This window comes from Mauremys mutica, chromosome 22, assembly GCF_020497125.1.
Source record: "Mauremys mutica isolate MM-2020 ecotype Southern chromosome 22, ASM2049712v1, whole genome shotgun sequence".
In the NCBI taxonomy this organism is placed as follows: Eukaryota; Metazoa; Chordata; order Testudines; family Geoemydidae; genus Mauremys; species Mauremys mutica.
This window is the reverse complement of record NC_059093.1, coordinates 18,239,851-18,255,013: the sequence shown is the minus strand read 5'-3', so window position 1 is coordinate 18,255,013 and position 15,163 is coordinate 18,239,851. Positions and strand designations below refer to the sequence as shown.

The 15,163-nt window shown below is 46.2% G+C and overlaps 1 long non-coding RNA gene across 1 annotated transcript; it reads left to right on the top strand.

Annotated features, from left to right (window-relative positions):
- The first annotated feature begins 4,769 nt into the window (after positions 1 to 4,769).
- Positions 4,770 to 14,898, top strand: LOC123354839. Its single transcript, XR_006574918.1, has 3 exons — positions 4,770 to 5,174; positions 6,025 to 6,716; positions 14,542 to 14,898. It is a non-coding gene; the product is annotated as an uncharacterized LOC123354839 (long non-coding RNA).
- The last annotated feature ends 265 nt before the right edge of the window (positions 14,899 to 15,163 follow it).

Sequence of the window (15,163 nt, the reverse complement as noted above, 5' to 3'; positions counted from 1 at the left end):
TCCAATTTGTCCACATCCTTTCTGTAGTGGGAGGAGCACAAAACTGGATGCAATACTCCAGATGTGGCCTCAGCAGTGCCGAATAATCACTTCCCTCAGTCTGCTGGCAATGCTCTTACTAATGCAGCCCAATATGCCATTAGCCTTCTTGGCAACACTGTTGGTTCATATCTAGGTTCTCGTTCACTGTAATCCCCAGGTCCTTTTCTGCAGAACTGCTGCTTAGCCAGTCAGTCCCCAGCTCGTAGCAGTGCCTGGGATTCTTCCATCCTAAGTGCAGGACTCTGCACTTGTCCTTGTTGAACCTCATTAGATTTCTTTTAGCCCAATCCTCAAATTTTTCTAGGTCACTCTGGACCCTATCCCTACCCTCCAGTGTATCTACCTCTCCCCCCAACTTAGTTTTCCTGAACGCAGTGGAAACAAACAGCAGGAAGTTTCCTTGCTCAGAAATCTCCAAGTCTTTCCCACCTGTAACCACTGTGCCCAGGAAGCTTGCTTCTTTGCTTCCTCTCAGGGTCATGCTCACAACTACTGCTCCTGGCTTTTTGCCTCCAGCATACAGAACCTGAAACTTATATTGTAGCCCCTGCATTTGCAACCATCCATTCACTTGGCTTAGCTCTGAGCTTAGTGCCTCATGTGGTAGCCCCACAGCTTCCAGGTGTTTTAATTACAGACTGGGGCTTGGTTGCCTCTTCTGATGGGCCTGAAAGTGTGTGCTTGGAATCCATTGACTTCAAATGAGGTCTGTGATTATCTTTGGATCTAATATCCACCTGATGGCAACCATTAGCACCTTTCACCATAACAGACATATATAATATAACTGTGACATGGTCTATCAGGCCTTCTCTGTCCCTTGCTGGAGGCACTGGTACCCTGAAACCCTCTGCTCAAAAGGAAAATTCACTCAGACCAACAAGGCAATTGTCCAGAGGACTAGAAGGTCAGAAGGGAACAAGTAGGGGGTCATCCATTTTGGATCTGGTTTTGACCAACCGGGATGAATTAGTTGCAAATGTGAACATGGTCAGGGAACTGGGAGGAAGTGATCATGATTGGATAGAATTCAAAATCCTAAGGAAAGGAGGACATGAGGGCAGAATAAAAGCTACAAGGAGGCCAATGTGGCTCCACAAGTAGCTTTTTAGCTATCTAAAAACCAAAAGGCATACATGCATGAAGGAGGGGATGTCACCTAGGAAATATACATGGAAATAGCGTGGGTGTGTAGGGAGAAAAATCAAGAAAGTCAAGGCAAAGAATGAGTTACAATTGACAATGAATGTTAGAGTCAACAAGAAGAGGTTCTTCAAATATGCCAGTAAAAAAGAAAGATCAATGATGTTGTGGGTGTGCTGCTCAATGGAGAAGGTGAGCTTAGAATGGAAGATAAGAAGGCAGAGCTGCTCAATGCCTACTCTGCTTCAGTCTTCTCACAAAAAATAACATGTGATCAGAGGACTAGAGAAGTTACCATAGACAATAAAGAGGAAGGGATGCAGATCAGTTGATTTAGTTGAGGATTGGTCCTGCTTTGAGCAGGGGGTTGGACTAGATGACCTCCTGAGGTCCCTTCCAACCTTGATAGTCTATGATCAGGATAAGTAAAGAACATGTCAAGGGTCTGACTAATTTGAATGAATTCAAGTCAGCAGAGCTTGATGCCATTCACCCCAGGGTGCTGAAGGAATTAGCCAAAGATTCTTGGAGCCACTAGCAATAATATTTGCAAACACATGGATGACAGGAGAGGTTCTGGAAGACCAGAGAAGGGCTAACATACTGCCCATCTTTAAAAAGGGGAGAAAGGAGGAGCCAGGGAACTATAGACCAGTGAGCCTGACTGCTCTAGTAGCTTCCCAGGTATCGAAATATATAAAATGTTTAATTTGTGAATACCTGGAGGATGAAGGGGTAATCACTAACACCCAGCATAAATTTGCTAAGAACAAATCATGCCAAACCAGCTTGATTTCCTTCTTTGACAGGGTAACTGGTTTGGTGGTTAGGGGGAATGCAATGGATATAATATACCTGGACTTCAGCAAGGCTTTTGACACAGTTCCACATGACATTCTGATAAGTAAGCTGGAGAAATGTGGGCTTGGTGGAACTACCATTAAGTGGATACATAATTAGGTAAACAACCGCAAACAAAGAATAACTATTAATGGGATGATGTCAGATTGGAAGGAGGTCTCAAGTGGGGTTCCATAGGGATCTGTTCTGGGTCTGGTGTTTAACCTCTTCATTAATGAACTGGATATAGGAATAGAGAGCATACTGATTTAATTTGCAGATGACACAAAGTTGGGGGGGGTGCCAATACTTTGGAGGAGAGAGGTAAGATTCAGAGAGATCTTCATAAATTGGAGAACTGGGCTATAGAGAACAAAATGAAATTTAACAAAGACAAGAGCAAGGTGCTACACTTAAGGAAGAAAAAACAAATGCACAAATACAGAATGGGGGTGTAGTGAGGCGGCCTGGTTCCCAGCCACCCTAGAGAGGGACGAGCCCCTCCAGGTGCCCAAGTGGGCGGAGCCACTGGAGCCTGCACCCGCCCCCCAGAGGTCAAAGTGCTGGACAGGAAGTATAAAAGCCCAACCCCAGGGCTCAGAAGCTGCCTGGCCGCCGGAGAGGCCAGATGCTGGTGCCCTAGCTCCCGCTGGGGAGATTCCTGCCGCCTGTGACCACCCCGAGGACTGGCCATACCAGTTGAGGCCGGACGCCAGAGAAGCTAGTAGACCTACCGGTGTGAAGTGACCCAGAGGAGCTGCCCAGATTACCACTCGCTAAGTACCCTGAGGAGCCCATGGTGCTTGATACTGTTGGGGACGCCGACCTGAGCCCTGAACTGTTTGTTTGCTGCCCCACTCTGACCCACGGCCTGGGCTTATTCCTGAACTATTTGCTCAGTCCCTGCCTGAGGGTCTGAGCCCTGGACTGGTTCCTGCCCCACCAGGCTAATTCCCCGACTCACTGGACTTGTGTAGTGAGGTGGCCTGGCTCCCAGCTGCTCCAGAGAGGGGCGACTCCAACAGCACACGTTTACATGGGGATAACTGGCTTGGCATCAGCACTGCTGAGAAGGATCTGGGCCTTGTGCTGGATCACAACCTCAACATGAGTCAACAATGCGATGCTGTTGCAAAACAAGCAAATGCAATTGTAGGTTACATTAACAGAGATATAGAGTATGCAAGTCATGGGAGGTGATAGTACCCCTTGTGACAAAGTTCCTCCTCTACCTTGGTGGGTCCTGTGCTTATTGGCGGATTTTGCTAGCCTCAGAGATCTTCCTCTGTTGGATCAGAAGTTGGGAGGTTTGGGGGGATCCCAGGCCCACCCTCTACTCTACACAGCCCAGGGCCCTGTGGATTGCAGCTGTCTAGAGTGCCTCCTGGTACAGCTGCGCGACACCTACAATTCCCTGGGCTACTTCCCCATGGTCTCCTTCCAACACCTTCTGTATCCTCACCACAGGACCTTCCTCCTGGTGTCTGATAATGCTTGTACTCCTTAGTCCTCCAACAGCACACCCTCTCATTCTCAGCTCCTTGCGCCTCTTGCTCCCAGCTCCTCACACGCCCACCACAAACTGAAGTGAGCTCCTTTTTAAACCCAGGTGCCCTGATTAGCCTGCCTTAATTGATTCTAGCAGCTTCTTGATTGGCTGCAGGTGTTCTAATCAGCCTGTCTGCCTTAATTGTTCCCAGAAAGTTCCTGATTGTTCTGGAACCTTCCCTGTTACCTTACGCAGGGAAAGGGGACCTACTTAACCTGGGGCTAATATATCTGCCTTCTATCACTTTCCTGTACCGCCTGCCCACTTCCTGGATACCAATAGGATCACTTTCCTGTAGCCATCTGGCCTGACCCTGTCACACTCTTTACTTGGTGCTGGTTAGGCCTCAGCTGGAATACTGTGTCCAATTTTAGTCACCAATGTATAGAGAGGATGTGGAGAAACTGGAAAGGATTCAGAAGCGAGTGAAAGAGATGATCAAAGGGATGGAATGGAAGCCATATGAGCCAAGGCAGAAGGAACTGGGTATGTTTAGTTTGGAAGAGAGGAGAGTAATGGGAGAGGGAGATATGATTGTCTTTCAAGTGTTTGAAAGACTGTCATAAAAAAGATAGAGAAAAGTTATTCTCTCTTGCCACTAGACTGAAGCAGGGAGTGCTTGCAGTATCACACTTGGTCATGCAGCGGATGCCATGGAGTGGCCCCACTTGCCTCTTCCCTTCATTTTCAATGGTATAAATGGCAGTTAGGTGCCCAACTCCCATTGACTTTTGTTGGGAAGTTGAGGGAAAAATTTCAGAAGTGCCTGAGTCCTATTGAAAGTTGATGGAACTTGGCCTTCTACATTATTTAAGTGCTTTTGAAAATTTTACCCTGGATGTCTAACTGCCCTCTGCATCTTTGCCATCTGGCAAGTAAGAAGAGTTAACATTTCTGCTTGAGCTTTGTCACACCCCAATGGCCCCCTGCCTCAGGGGGTCTCCTGGGGAGGCAGATCAGCATTGTATGTTGCTAACGCTGTTGCAGGCATTTTGGGAAGGGTTAAAGGTGTGAGTGTGGAGTGAAATATTCCTTTGCAGGTTGTGAGAGGCCAAAGGGGGAGGAAGAGAGAGACAGGAATGGGTTAACTCGACGCTCCAGCTAGGTCCAGCAGAGATAAGAGGCTGACTCCAGCCCAAGGCCACAGCACACATCTGACTCTTGGCTGCCTGACAAGACAGATGGGGGCATGAATTCCAACCCTGACCAGCCGTGAGACAGGAGGCTTCAGCTGAACAGATCTGCAGGGGCTGTGAAAACGAGGGAGACAGTGAAGGCCAGTCAGGGGGAAAACAATGGTTTCGGTGTCCAAAACAACAGTTTTCTCATCCCTGAAGCTGGTGTGTTTTGGGAAAGCTAAGGAAGCCACGGAAGGTTGGTTTGGACTGGTACAAAGAGCATGGGGGACAGAGGTCCCTGAACGAGATGCCCCCAAGAGACCCCAGGACTTAAAACCCTCCCGGGAGCTAAAGCAACTTGGAGATCAACAGCGGACTCCGGACAACCTGTGCACAGGACAGAACTCCCGTCCACCTCTTTCCCCCCCCCCCCCATCTTCGTACGTTACACCCAGGCTTGGCCAGCCCTGGACAGTGCGTGTGTGAGTATGAAAGTGGGTTAGGGTTTGGGGCACTAACGCCTTCTTCCTTCCTCTGAGTGATGTGGGGAACCCCCATCATTTTCTGCTGTTGTTTTATTAATAAAGCTTTAAAACTCAGTTACTTGGTGTGGTCCGTCATCTCCTCCCCTAATGATCCTACAGCCTCAGCCTGATCACTTGACACCTCAGGCAGATTGGTAACATAAATCTGTCACAGCTTCATCCCATAGTTGATTTTACAGCATTTTTTATGTGTGTTATAGTGTTGAGGATTCCTATTTAATAGCCAGATTATTTTATTTCTTGGTTACATGTAAATAGTTTAAAGAGCATTAGTAACCCATTTGCTTCTGTAATATAAATAGGTGGAAATTAACATTGTGACAGACTGACAATATCGTGAACAAACCTTATGGAATGAAGATAAACTGTACTGAATTAAGTTAAACTTTATTGAATTAATATCTTTGGGGTACATTGTATTAAAATGCAATTGTGTATGTGTTACTGTGGCATTGTATGTACCTTCTCTGTTAGCAACAGGGATGCTAATGTACTTTCTCTGTTATCAATCCTTTGAAGCCACCCCCTGGAAAGGTTCACATATACTAGGATTGGGAGAGCCCCAATCTTTGGGTTAGGGTTGGAACATCTGGGCCTATTGAGGCCCCATATGACTGGGTGTGGTGCTTTCCAGGGTGTCAGAACTGTAAGTCACCCTGTTACCTCTCTACCTCAGCATAAAAGGGTCTGCTGATGCTAACCTGAGTGACAACTCCTTTCCCCTCTAGTTTGTTAGCCAGCCACGTAGAGTTCTCAAGAGTTCACCAGTCCTAACTTTACCTTGCAGGTTAACCCTTGGTGTACTTCAGTTCCCACACTCTCCAGAAGTGGCTTCCTGCAGAATCCAGCCTGTTGACTCAGCTGAGGATGCACACATCACTTTTTAGTATAACAGCACTGAGATGAATTTATACTAAAACAAGAATACATTTATTAATAAAGAACAGAGATGTTAGTGATAATAAGCAAACATAATAGAAAATGGTCACAAATACAACAAAAGCATAAACATGCTTTCTAGTGACTAGAACTTAACATGCTACAATCCTTGTCTAAGGTAAGTTTCTTACTTAAAGCAAGCTTTCAACATCCCCCGCCCACATGGTAGGGGATCCACTGTTCAAAGATACAGAGGGTGCCGGCCTCTTTGTTGCCTAACTGATGGATAATCAAAATGTCTTTTTGCTTCTTCTTGTATTCCCCAAAATGTATTGTCTTTGTCACCAGTGTCAGGATGATCCCCTGACGTTCAGACCCTGGTGTGTCCTCTAGTATGCTGATGCCATGCTGTTTCTTCGTCATCCTGGTAATTAGAGTTTACCGCAGATGCAAATGTTGATGCCTGCAGATGCAGATGCCTGTTGTCTCTAATATCATGCTCAATTTACATTGGACCTAGGGAAATAACGATGCTCCTGCTTGTCTGGAAGAGAACCTGTTCCCCATTTGTTTGGTCACAGACTTTAAAGCATAATATCAGTAAGTATCCATTACTCCTCATAGGGTGTGAATACATTTTCACAATGATATTAATGACCAGCGTATCACCAGCTTTCATTTGATCTCTTACATTACATTCTTTAGAGATGAATATCATGACAGCAAAGTGTTAGGTGGAGTGAATTTGTTAGACTTGATAGGAGTTGCTGTTACATGGCAGAAAACCCTTTGCCAGTGAGCATTGAGGGGCTCTTAGGGTCACACTGGGTGCTTGTTCTGAGCTGTGATGAACATATAACCACAAGGAATCACCTTGGGTGGGAATCTGAAGGACTGTCCCATCAGAAGTGGTTAGGGTTGGGGTGAATTTGGGTAAGATTATGAGCATGTATGTGGGTTCTTTTCTTATTTTTAATACGTTTTCTCCATAGTGTATCACCATAAGAATAAAATAGGTGTGCATAGAAAGAACTGTGTGGCACCATATAACTGTTGACAATCACTCTGTCAGTCACGGAAGAGAAAGTGAGTGGGTGTGCTTGGCAATCTGGCTATGCTGGGAATAACACAGCTGTCATAAATATAAAGGGAAGGGTAACCACCTTTTATGTATGCAGTAGCATAAAATCCCTCCTGGCCAGATGTACTGAGGGGGTTAAGAAGCTCAAATAACCTGGTTGGCACCTGACCAAAAGGACCAATAAGGAAAGAAAAGGCTTTCAAATCTGGGGGGCGGGGGTTGGTTGTGCTCTCTTTGTTTGTTCCCTCTCTGGACAGAGAGAGAGAGACCAGGCAGGTAAAATATCTCCTGAAAACATACCTGAAATGATACTTACAATTTCTGTAATTTTAGATGTAAGGGCAAGGAAATGCATTAGATTATCTTTTGTTTTAGCTTGTGAATTTTCTCTATGCTCAGAGAGAGTTTTATTCCTGTTTCTTGTAACTTTGAAGCTGAGCCTAGAGGGGAATCCTCTGTGTTTAAATCTTTTTATTACTCTGTAAAGTTACCTTCCATCCTGATTTTTTCAGGTGTGATTCTTTTACTTTTTCTTTAAATACAGTTCTTCCTTTAAGAACCTGTTTGATTTTCAGTGTCCTAGAGACAAAGGGTCTGGTCGGTACTCATATTATTCTCAAGCCTCCCCAGGAAAGGGGGTGAAGGGACTTGGGGGAATATTTTTTGGGGAACAAGGACTCCAAGTGACCCTTTTCCTGAATTTTTATGTAAATCACTTGGTGGTGGCAGAAATACCATCCAAGGACAAGGAAACAAATTGTACCTTGGGGAAGTTTTAACCTAAGATGGTAGAATATACGCTTAGGGGGTCTTTCATGCGAGTCCCCACATCTATACCCCAGAGTTCAGAGTGGGGAGGGAACCCTGACAACAGCGAAGGCAGGGAACAGTATGGCTGGGAAATACACTAGTCAGAAGGGAGAGACACGCGGGTCTCCATCCAAAAAGGCAACAGCTGGGGAGCAGGAAGCCTGAGAGTGGATGCCCTTACTGGGCCCCTGAGGGGAAGTACCGGGGCAGTTGCCTGTAGTTAGCTAGTGTTAGGTGCAGTATGTGCATAATAAATATGATATAATTTAACTTGAGTCGCTTCACTTAGGGTAAGTTTACACTGTAGAGTTAACCCAGATTCTTACCTGGATTTTAGTCTTAGCCCACCCCATCATCCACACAGAAAAGAACTGCTGGCCTGGTTTGAAGATGCTTTAATCCCAGGCTAGTTTAGCTGGCTTGAGATGTGGGTAACAGCTTGGGCTTTGCTTTAACTCAAGCTTTGCCTACACTACCAACTTATGTCAGTATAACTGCATGGCTCAGGCATGTTGAAAATCCACACCCCTGAATGATGAAAGTATTGCCAACCTAACCCCCAGTGTAGATAGCACTATACTGATGGAAGGGTGTAACAGGATCAGCACCCATCTCTCATGGGCACCTCCTTTCTGGGCAGGTGTGAGCCTGCATTTCTTTCAGTTCTTACAACAAGATGGCACCTGCCTCTTGCGAGCACCCCCTTCCCCTCAGCTGTTCGTTCTTTCGGCAGGTCTTTTGTGACTCAGCCCTCTGGCCAAGTCTCAAACACTGTCCCCACTTCCAGGGTATACTGTCTCTAGTTCTATCTCACGGCTCTGGTATGGGGCCGTAGCACCAAAGCTTCCTCCCCAGAGTGTGACGAAGTGGGACTGTTCTTAATGTTTCCTCTGAATACTGTGTGGATGCCTCAGTTTCCCCTATGCATTTCTTAAGTCTCTAGGGGGTGAGGGTGTTGCAGAGCAAAGGGCCAGTGCACATAAATGGCCGACACTCTATCTCCTGGCAACTAATGGCCAGGGCCCTTCCCCCCAGCAAGGAGATAGCTAAAGGTGTTGAAGAACAAAGATCAGGTGACCTCCTGGCCTGGGAAAGGAACAAAGCCCAGAGGAGGAGGAGCTGGAGGGTGAGTCAGTTTAGAGCTAGCTGGGGACGAGGAGTGAGTACAGTCGTGGGGGTCTGGCTTGCTGCCCCCCAGGATGGATATGGTTGAGGGGTCCTGTTCTCTGTACCTACAAGCTCTGTTTTAGACCATGTTCCTGTCATCTAATAAACCTCTGATTTACTGGCTGGCTAATAGTCACGTCTGACTGCGAAGTGTGGGTGCAGGACCCTGTGGCTTCCCCAGAACCCTGCCAGGGCGGACTTGCTGTGGGAAGTGCACAGAGGGGCAGAGAATGCTAAATCCTCCAAAGGTCAGACCCAGGAAGATGAAGCCATGTGAGCTTCTTGCCCTGAAGACAGTCTGCCCACAGAAAGAGACTTCACCATAGTCCTGACTGGCTTTGTAGGGAGCAGTTCCAGAGCATTGCCTGGGAACTCCGTAACAACTGAAAATGCCTACTTTAACACCCAACAGGGACCATCTCAGTACCCTCGGTTGGTGTCCTTTTGGTAGCCCTCCCTTGTGCTCAGTCTTCAACCAGACCAGAAGGGCACATCACAGTACACTCAGCTAGTCTGGCTAGGTTCTGGGCTCAGCCCCCTCAGGTCAGCCTGCCCACACTGACCTGTCCATGGTCCTGCTGCTCTTCCAGCCAGCCAGGCACCAGCTAACCCAGGTGTGAATTACCCAGGCTAACTGGGCAGTGTAGACTTAGCCTTTCATTCCAAGATCTTGAGATTTTCCTCCCTAAGGAGCAAAGGAAGGTCAATGCCTCCCACTTATTATCTTGATGAGCGCTATTTCAGGCTCTCACAGTCTCTTGGTATGGTCTTTCGAGGGGCCCTAGCTTCTCTGGGATGACCATCCTTAGCCTATCTTCAGTCAGGTCAATACCTGGACCTTCACCTCTTATTAAGGCTAGCAGTCCTTTAATTTTACAGCTCTCAGTCTGCTTCAGTCACTTGGTTACTTTCTTGGAGGCAGCCTGGTGCATGGCTGTCACCCCTTTGTTGTCCTACACCGCCTCCCCTTCCATCTCTATACTCCCTCCTTTATAGAAGGCCTTGATTCCCCATTGGTTGCAGCTGTGGATAACCTGTCTCCATGATTGGTAGCTCTGACAGCTGCATGGGAATGTAACCAAGTTGCTTGCTTGTAAATAGGAGAGGTTTTCTTCCCTCCTCTGTTTAAGCTCAGTATGGGTTTTGTAGGCCCCATTACACAGGCCATTACCCAGGTGTGACCTGAGCAGAGCATGCACAGAGAAGGTGTTGGAGGATTTGGAAGCTTAAATTGCAGTTCTGCTCTAAAAAGTGACCAAGTGAAAATAACATCTTACTTATTAAACCTACTTCCTGTGTATATGCAGACACAGACCTGCTTGCTAACTTTAGCGACAGGGATACATTTTTCTGCTCTTTCCTCCTATTAGAGCCAACACAGCTATAGATGAAGGAGCAGGAGTCTACTCCTTGTGCATGAGCAACAGAATTGTTTAACCAGTTTCAGTCAGTTACACCTGTGCAGATCCTTTGTAGGCAATGGGGATTTCACAGGTATCACTCTGGGCATAATCTGGTTCTGCAGGCTTTTTATTCATGAAGATAATACGTAATGGTGAAGAGCCCAGCCTGGTTCTCAGATCCCAGGTGGAATCTGCAAGGCTGGCAATTCCAAAAACATCCATCAACCTCATAAAGAAACTTGCACAAATACAGACGGATATCATCTTCCTTTCCAAATGCAAACGGATGGACATCATACCTAATGGACTAAAGGTAAAAAATCCACTGCTATCTACATACTACACAGACCACAGTGAGAGATTATGCCATACTCTATCAAAGAAACTGAGGAACCACCTGATCAGCATCCTATACAGCAAACAGGAAAACATCAAAAAAGAGCTCTCCAACCTGGAGACTCTCATCTATAACCAAACTTCCATACAAACGGACTTCACTAAAATAAGACAGGAGATCTACATTACTCACTTCACCTCTCTACAAAGGAAAAAGGACTGTAAGCTGTCTAAACTCCTACATGCCACATGGGGCCACAACCATGGTACCCCTAACCCACCCAGCAATATCGTCAATCTATCCAACTACACACTCAGCCCAGAAGAACAGTCTGTCCTATCTCAGGGACTCTCCTTCTGCCCTGCCACCCCCACCAACATGATACAGTTCTGCGGCGATCTGGAAGCCTACTTTCGCCGTCTCCGACTCAAAGAATACTTTCAGGACAACACTGAACAGTGCACTGATACACAGTTACCCTCCCACCAACAGCACAAGAAGAAGAACTCCACATGGACTCCTCCTGAGGGTCGAAATGACAATCTGGACCTATACATTGATTGCTTCCGCCGACGTGCACAGGCAGAAATTGTAGAAAAACAACATCGCTTGCCTCACAACCTAAGTTGTGCAGAACGCAATGCCATCCACAGCCTCAGAAACCATCCTGACATTATAATCAAAGAGGCTGATAAAGGAGGTGCTGTTGTCATCATGAACAGGTCTGACTACCAAAAGGAGGCTGCCAGACAACTCTCCAATACCAAATTTTACAGGCTACTTCCCTCAGATCCCACTGAGGAATACACTAAGAAACTGCACCATCTACTCAGGACACTCCCTACACTAACACCAGAACAAATCAACATACCCTTAGAGCCCCGACCAGGGTTATTCTATCTACTACCCAAGATCCACAAACCCGGAAATCCTGGACGCCCCATCATCTCGGGCATTGGAACTCTCACTGAAGGACTGTCTGGATATGTGGACTCTCTGCTCAGACCCTACGCCACCAGCACTCCCAGCTATCTCCGTGACACTACTGATTTCCTGAGGAAACTACAATGCATTGTATCAGAGGGGTAGCCGTGTTAGTCTGGTTCTGTAGAAGCAGCAAAGAATCCTGTGGCACCTTATAGACTAACAGACGTTTTGCAGCATGAGCTTTCGTGGGTGAATACCCACTTCTTCAGATACAATGCATTGGTGACCTTCCAGAAAACACCATCCTAGCCACCATGGATGTAGAGGCTCTCTACACAAACATCCCACACACTGATGGAATACAAGCTGTCAGGAACAGTATCCCTGATGATGCCACAGCACAACTGGTTGCTGAGCTCTGTGCCTTTATCCTCACACACAACTATTTCAAATTTGATGACAATATATATCTCCAGATCAGTGGCACCACTATGGGCACCCGCATGGCCCCACAATATGCCAATATTTTTATGGCCGACCTGGAACAACGCTTCCTCAGCTCCCGTCCACTCACGCCCCTTCTCTACCTACGCTACATTGATGACATCTTCATCATCTGGACCCATGGGAAGGAGACTCTGGAAAAATTCCACCACGATTTCAACAGCTTCCACCCCTCCATCAACCTCAGCCTGGACCAATCTACACGGGAGGTCCACTTCCTAGACACCACAGTGCTAATAAGTGATGGTCACATTAACACCACCCTATACCGAAAACCTACCGACCGCTATGCCTACCTTCATGCCTCCAGCTTCCATCCCGGACACACCACAAGATCCATTGTCTACAGCCAAGCACTGAGGTACAACCGTATCTGCTCTAACCCCGCAGACAGAGACCAACACCTAGAAAATCTCCACCAAGCATTCTCAAAACTACAGTACCCGCACGAGGAAATAAGGAAACAGATCAACAGAGCCAGACGTGTACCCAGAAGCCTCCTACTGCAAGACAAACCCAAGAAAGAAACCAACAGGACTCCACTGGCCATCACATACAGTCCCCAGCTAAAGCCCCTCCAACGCATCATCAGGGATCTACAACCCATCCTGGACAATGATCCCACACTTTCACAGGCCTTGGGTGGCAGGCCAGTCCTCGCCCACTGCCAACCTGAAGCATATTCTCACCAGTAACTGCACACCGCACCATAGTAACTCTAGCTCAGGAACCAATCCATGCAACAAACCTCGATGCCAACTCTGCCCACATATCTACACCAGCGACACCATCACAGGACCTAACCAGATCAGCCACACCATCACCGGTTCATTCACCTGCACATCCACCAATGTAATATATGCCATCATATGCCAGCAATGCCCTTCTGCTATGTACATCGGCCAAACTGGACAGTCTCTAAGGAAAAGGATAAATAGACACAAATCAGATATTAGGAATGGCAATATACAGAAACCTGTAGAACACTTCAACCTCCCTGGCCACACAATAGCAGATCTTAAGGTGGCCATCCTCCAGCAAAAAAACTTTAGGACCAGACTTCTAAGAGAAACTGCTGAGCTTCAGTTCATTTGCAAATTTGACACCATCCGTTTAGGATTAAACAAAGACTGTGAATGGCTTGCCAACTACAGAACCAGTTTCTCCTCCCTTGGTTTTCACACCTCAACCACTAGAACAGGGCCTCATCCTCCCTGATTGATCTAACCTCGTTATCTCTAGCTTGCTTCTTGCTTGCTTATATTTACCTGCCCCTGGAAATTTCCACTCTTGCATCCGACGAAGTGGGCATTCACCCACGAAAGCTCATGCTGCAAAACGTCTGTTAGTCTATAAGGTGCCACAGGATTCTTTGCTGCTTTTCCAAAAACATCTGTTACTTAAACTGAACATATTTTCCCTATTTGAGCGATTCTAAACATGGGGCTGCATGCAACCATTTGTACAGAGTGACTTTTCAGAGCAAATTTCTCTATTGCCTTTTCAGAAAATGTTACAGATACTAAAAGAACCAAGTTTGATCCCTGAATGTAACCAGGGAGAGGCCTGAGCCACAGAGATCACAAACAGAGTGTGATCCAAATCTCCCTAAAGTTGAGTGGGCTGGGCTGGTTCAGGCCCATCCTTAATCTGACCATAGAAAACCCAAGGCAGGAATCTATTCAAATACCCAGTTGCATTCTGTCAGTGCATGGATCTTCTGATTGATGGAAACAGCAAATTAATCATGTCTGTGAATAACAGCAGAGAGCCCTTGTTTGAGAGTTGCTGAGCACAGCTATCAAAGAGACCCCACTTTAAAAAAAAAATGTGAAGAGTGGCACCTTTCATTAAACACAATGAGACAGTGATGCCAATGGAAGGCTTGTTTGTTTGATTTCCTGTCCTCTCATCTCACTTCGTCAGACCCAGACCAGAGAAAATCCTGACTTAATAATTTACTACGGAAAGACATTTATTAAATGACAAGGAACAAGAATGGAGCCTCCAATATCACACAGTAGAATTGTTTGTATCTTCCTGTTTGCCTTCAAAATCTGCTTGCCCAACAGACAGAAACAATGCAATTTGCTATTTTTGTCAAATCCAGTTTCTATTAATCAGAACATCCTTTGATCACCTTTTTGCCTCCAGTTAATATTTATACTGATTAAACTTTCCTTTACCTTATGAAAGTGACAGAGTTGATGTCAAGGAAGAGACATGTTCAAGATTTCCCCCCCCACATCAGTGGAGATTCAACAACTTCAACAAATTCTCAACCCCGCAGACATCTCCAGTCATCACCCCAGGGCCTCCACCAAGCCTCAGTACTTGAACTGAAAAAATAAAAGCAAGATCTTCTCTGTCATCACCCTGTTGGGCTGCTCCACATAGCAGACTACACAATACTTTCTCTTTACCGGTTGTTCCTATGGCTGTGGTGGTTGAGCCCACTATTATAGCTTTGACAATTGCAAGTTCAGCCCCTGATAATAATCTCTATGAAAATAGTTGTAGAACACTAAATATAAAGATTAAAAAGGAATTGTTCAAATATCTTTATTGTAAAACATTTATAAATGAGTTTTGATGTGTTTGTAACTATTTTATTATATTTTTAGTGTTTGTAATTTGGTTAGTAGGAGTAGCTCTTTAAGAACGGGGGGGATAGCTCATTGGCTTGCTAAACCCAGGTTGAGTTTTCAATCCTTGAGGGGGCCATTTAGGGAACTGGGGTAAAAAATCTGTCTGGGGAAGTGGTCCTGCCTTGAGCAGGGAGTTGGACTAGATGACCTCCTGAGGTCCCTTCCAACCC